The sequence below is a fragment of the Balaenoptera physalus genome, assembly GCF_965194825.1.
Source record: "Balaenoptera physalus genome assembly, chromosome: 14".
In the NCBI taxonomy this organism is placed as follows: domain Eukaryota; kingdom Metazoa; phylum Chordata; class Mammalia; order Artiodactyla; family Balaenopteridae; genus Balaenoptera; species Balaenoptera physalus.
In genome coordinates, this window is record NC_138893.1 from 2,693,149 (window position 1) to 2,699,148 (window position 6,000).

Sequence of the window (6,000 nt, forward strand, 5' to 3'; positions counted from 1 at the left end):
AAAGCCTAAAGATGGTAAATCAGAGCCTTGGACCCCATTCTTTGTGGATCCTTGTGTGGTTTTAATAGCAAGCACTACGGAAGAAAAGCTAACTATCCTTCAGCCTTACTTACTATGCACCAGGCATGATGCCAGACACATGACACACATTCTCATTTAGTCTTGTAAGGGATGCGTCATTTTTCTCTTTACAATACTCATTATGTCTAATGATTACTTACTGCACGATACACGCCATATACCGTGCTGAGTCATTTACACACATAATTTCATGTAACCCTTAAAATAATCCTATGAAGAAGGTACAGTTGCTAATCCTGCCAGGGAAATAAATGCTTAGAGAAATTAACTTGCCCAAAGTCATAAGGCTGGGACTCATTAAACCGCCTCCCACCAAAAGTATCAATGCCAGCTCTTCTTGTATACCCTCTGACCTTCTGGTTTTTGACTTTTAGATCTCTTCAAGCCTTGGGTACACTTTGATCTGATTTTATTTATAAAAATGGGCAGTGGGGCTAGGGGGAGGGGGAACAGGAGTATACAGTGTGATTTGCTCTGAGATCCTCAAACCTTCTTTCACCCCTCCTATCTCACTATAGTCCTGAATACTCTTTAGGATCATGCAAAAGCCCCGAAGCCTATAAGTTTCCTCTCTCATGTCCCTTGGTATGCTTCTAGGTAAGGTTTAGCAGCACAAAAGGAATAAAGATCCAGGCATACTATGTCATATAGAATGACGTTAGAATAATGACATAAGCTTTCTAATAAACACCACTTGTGATAGCTTGACTATACGTCCAGCGTGGACCACCATACGGTCCTTTATTATTGGAAACCACGACGTCATGCTTTAGAAGGCAAATACCAAATAAGTTCCACAAATGCGCGTTCCATTCATTCCTAATACTTGAGTCACAGGCACAGATAATGGCGCTCTGGACGTGCTGCATCACAAGCAGAAAAGTCATAATCCTTCAAACCTGCCCTGCTGGGGCAGGTGGATCAAGGAAATGTACGGCTGGCAAATCCCCTATCATTTTAGAATAGCCTGAGGAAGCAGAAGAAAGCACTGAGTGAGAACCTGAGGGCCTCAAAGGTCTGCCAACGATCAGACCAAGTAGCCACTCACACCTAGAAGTTTAATTATCAGAAGTATTTTGTAGTCAAGCACTTATGCTATTGCTGCATTTAGGGAACCTCTTTCACCGCCACATGTTAGATCAGCAGACCCCAACCTTTTTGGCGCCAGGGACCGGTTTCGTGGAAGACAGTTTTCCACGGACGGGGGTGGGGGATGGTTCAGGCGGTAAAGGGCGCGATGGGGAGCCATGGGGAGCGGCATATGAAGCTTCGCTCGCTCGCCCGCCGCTCACCTCCTGCTGTGCTGCCCGGGGATTGGGGACCCCTGTGTTAGATGACTTCTCAGTGAATACTCAGCTTTGCTACTTGCCATGTGTTCAGTGTAGTAGAGAGCAAAGGAAGAAACAGGAGGAGATTTCTGTTCCCATGAGGCAATTACTTGTATTAGCTCTTAAATCCTGTCCTGAGAATTAAATGACATAATCTATTCCAAGCACAAAGTATGTGTCAGCACAAAGCAGGACTGTGTCTGGCACAAGGTAAGCTGTCGGGAGGTGGTAGTTATTGTTGGTGTTGTCATTGTCTTCATCATACCCTCACCTCGTCTTTCCAGACATTCTTCATCGACTCAGGCCATGTCCTACCCATTCATCTACCATTGTCGAGACAAAGAGAGAAGACGAAAGTAAGAGGAAGAATTAAAGAAGCACTACTTAGGGCTTCCCTGGTGGCGCAGTGGTTGAGAATCTGCCTGCCAATGCAGGGGACACGGGTTCGAGCCCTGGTCTGGGAGGATCCCACATGCCGCGGAGCGACTAGGCCCGTGAGCCACAACTACTGAGCCTGCGCGTCTGGAGCCTGTGCTCCGCAACAGGAGAGGCCGCGATAGTGAGAGGCCCGCGCACCGCGATGAAGAGTGGCCCCCACTTGCCGCAACTAGAGAAAGCGCTCGCACAGAAACGAAGACCCAACACAGCCAAAAATAAATAAATAAATAAATAAAAATTTAAAAAAAAAAAAAAAAGAAGCACTACTTAGAAATAGGGGAGCAGGGATGGTTGCTCCCAGATCTGATGAACCTCTCTGACTCTCCCACCTCAAGTATTTGCAGGGGAGCTCAGGTAGAATCTTTTACTTCAGTGTGCTTATCCATAAAATGGGAGGATGGGTAATATGCACGCAAGGGCCTCCTCCACGGAAGATCCAATGTTTGACAAGCTGTAGGGTAACTGAGCACCAATGTACACCAAGGAACAAAGGACCCAGATTTCTGCTGAATCCCTGATCGTCCATGGGAGGCGCCGTGTGTACGTGTAAGATCTCATTCATTACACTTCCTTCTTTACCAGAAATAGAGGCTAAATTTGCCTTAAACATAACTGTTCTCACTGGGTATTGACCATTCTGCTGTGAATAAGGAAGTTCTGAAAAGTCTTGCGAGGGTCAAGCAACATGTGATATGTTCATCTTAAATTCCCAGTATGAGGAGACACAAAGCACAATGTAGGCTGCTCTCTTGGGCTCTCTATGTGTGTATGCATATATCTATATATAGGTATACACACATTATATATACACATTATATATGTGTCTCGTTTTATATTGTGTATATATATATACACACACAGACACACACACACATATATACACATACATACACACCTTTGTGCTTAAAATATTTTTGTTCATGATGCACCGTTACTATTGATTTGCACAGACCTTATTTTCTTTGTTTGTTTTAGTAATATATTTGGGTTGGCCAAAAAGTTCGTTTGCGTTTTTCCATAAGACGTTTCCAAAAAACCACCTCCATCATGGAAACTAGAACATTGGTGATTACTTACATTTATTCCCTCTGTATTACCTCATCGCTTCCCTATTCTCCCCTGAAAATAACCATATCCTAAATTATGGGTCCATCATAAGTTTGCTTTTCATTTATATCATTTTACCATGTCTGAAAATTATATTCTGCTGTTTTAGTTGTTTTTAAAAGTACTGTATGTAATATCCTGGGAATGACTGTTTTTATTTAAAAGCATTGCTAAAATGAATGCATTTTGTCTTATATAGCTATATTTCATTCTTTTTTGATGCCTACGTTGTATTCCATTGCATAAATACACCACGCTTTATTGATCCATCCTTCTGTCAATGGGCCTTTAGATTATTTTCACATTTTGCAGCCTGCATGGCCTGAAACCTGTATGCTTATTAATCAATAGTGATTCAATGAACACCTGGTGCTTTTCCTTACACACTTCCATCATTCAGACAGGTAGTCATGAAACCAATCAAAAGGGAAGGAGTGAGGTTTGAGTGCATTTCAGTAAGGACTGCTGTTTATTTACTAACCCCAATGGATGCATTTCTATAAAAATTTCATTTATCATCCCCTGAACTAGTCATTTTCAATGAATAATAATAGCTTTGCTACCTTAAGCGAGTCGTGCTTCAGTTTCTTTCTCTGTGAAAACAGCCAGGCTGATCTTAAAAATCTGAAAGAGTCCTGTCAACCACTAAGATTCTATGGCCTGAAGGAGAGAGATGGATCAAGGTGTAGCAGGAAAACCTAATAGTTATTACTCAACTATGAAGTACGTGACACACTATATTCTATACACCATATTTTATTTAATGTTCACAACAACCTGATGAGGTAGTTACCATTATTATTCCCATTTTGGAGATAAAGAAAGTGAGGCATAGCTAAATTAAAGAAAAAAAAAACCCCAAAAACCAACAAAACCCACACATACCTATGGTTTTAAAAAGCTAGCCTAGTGAGTCAGGGAATGAAGACAGAAATCCATGCAGCCTAAAGCAAAAACCTACTCTCCTAGCCGGATACTCTGGACCTCTGGCCTCCTCAAAGTCAGCTTCCAATTTCCCTAAAGTTCGAAGAGCAATCGTTGTTAAATTCAATCACACAACTTTCCTTTCTAACTCGAAGACCTTCATCCCACAAACCAAAGAATGAAATTGATGCCTTCCCTGGAATAGAGGTTCTTTTCATCAGTATCTAATTTTAAAAAAAAAAATCACATATGAATTTTTTGGTTTGTTATCGTGACCATTCATAAATGAACACAGCAGAATGAAAGTTGCTAAGACTGAAGATGTGACAATGACTTGTGATGAAGAACTTTTGTGTCACTGGTCATCTAAACTGTCATGTGATGGCATATCCTTATGACATTTTATATACTTATTTCCTAGACATGTCCCCATAATATGACTGTAACCCCATGGAAAAATTAAATTAATTCAAAATGTACAAATCAGTGCAAAACTTGAATATTTTTGCCAACATTCATAGTTGCAGTTATTTTCAGTTTGTTAAATATTATCAGTATATGAAAGCTTCAGCTCATTAGGAAGCTGAAAGAATACAGTGTTACCAACTTATAATCAGTCAGTGAACATTCATCTTGGTGTTGTGTGCAGAATACTGAATTAGGCAGATGGGGCACAATGAAAGAAGACTCTTTCTGCATCAAATGATTTTATAATTTAATTGAGGAAATTATCTAAACTTAAGAGCAGCTTATTAAATATCAAATACACATTTAAATGGTATGAATTGAATTTATATATACTGAGGGAACACAGAGGAAAAGAGGTTTTACAGATTAATCAGAGACAAGCTCTAAAGGAAGTTATATCGGCACTAAAAGTCCTAACTTTGATTGAATACCTACTACGTGCAAGCCCCCGTGCTTTGCGCTGCACAAGCAGTGTCTCATTTGATCTTCACAGCCGTCTTTTAACAAGTATTAATTTTGCTCCCATTTTAAAGAGGAGGAAACCAAGGACTAGAAAGCCAATACAATATACCTAAAGTCCCCTAGCTAATGACAGACTGGGTCAGGATTTAGGCTCAAGGCGGTCTGACACCAAAGCTGATATGCCACCCATTCTGTATACTGTGTTTAAAGAAGCTGCGTTAATAGTGCCATTTGCAGAGACATGGATGGACCTAGAGAGTGTCATACAGAGCGAAGTAAGTCAGAAGGGACCTAGAGACTGTCATACAGAGTGAAATAAGTCAGAAGGAGAAAAAATATCGTATAATATCGCTTATGTGGAATCTAGAAAAATGGTACAGATGAACTTATTTGCAAAGCAGAAATAGAGACACAGAGGTAGAGAACAAACTTATGGTTGGTTACCAAGGGGGGAAGGCAGGGGTGGGATGAATTGGGAGATTGGGATTGACATATATACACTACTATGTATAAAACAGATAACTAATGAGGACCTGCTGTATAGCACAGGGAACTCTACTCAATGCTCTGTGGTGACCTAAACGGGAAGGAAATCTAAAAAAGAGGGAATATATGCATACGTATAGCTGATTCACTTTGCTGTACAGCAGAAACTAATACAACACTGTAAAGCAACTATACTCCAATAAAAATTTTTGAAAAATAAAAATAAGCTGCATTAAGATGGATGTTGACTCTAGAGAAATGGACAAATAAAGGTAAGCACATTCCTGGAGAACAGAGCATAGACATGAAGGTGGGGAATCACGTGGAAGATTGAAAGTAGATAGGCCTTTTATTTTTTATTTTTTTAATTTATTTATTTTATTTTTGGCTGTGTTGGGTCTTCGTTTCTGTGCGAGGGCTTTCTCTAGTTATGGCAAGCGGGGGCCACTCTTCATCGCGGTGCGCGGGCCTCTCACCACCGTGGCCTCTCTCATTGCGGAGCACAGGCTCCAGATGCGCAGGCTCAGTAGTTGTGGCTCACGGGCCTAGTTGCTCCGCAGCATGTGGGATCTTCCTAGACCAGGGCTCGAACCCGTGTCCCTTGCATTAGCAGGCAGATTCTCAACCACTGCGCCACCAGGGAAGCCCAGGCCTTTTATTTTTAAAAACATTTGAACTAATTGTAAACTTACAGGCAGTAAAAAGA

The 6,000-nt window shown here is 41.0% G+C and overlaps 1 long non-coding RNA gene across 1 annotated transcript in view; it reads left to right on the plus strand.

Annotated features, from left to right (window-relative positions):
• The window catches only part of LOC309643154, a 353,652-nt gene extending 348,001 nt beyond the window's left edge, over positions 1 to 5,651 (plus strand). Inside the window, exon 3 of the long non-coding RNA XR_014253584.1 lies at positions 1,798 to 5,651. This is a non-coding gene — a long non-coding RNA (uncharacterized lncRNA). The remainder of the gene's footprint in view (positions 1 to 1,797) is intronic.
• Positions 5,652 to 6,000: the final 349 nt, after the last annotated feature.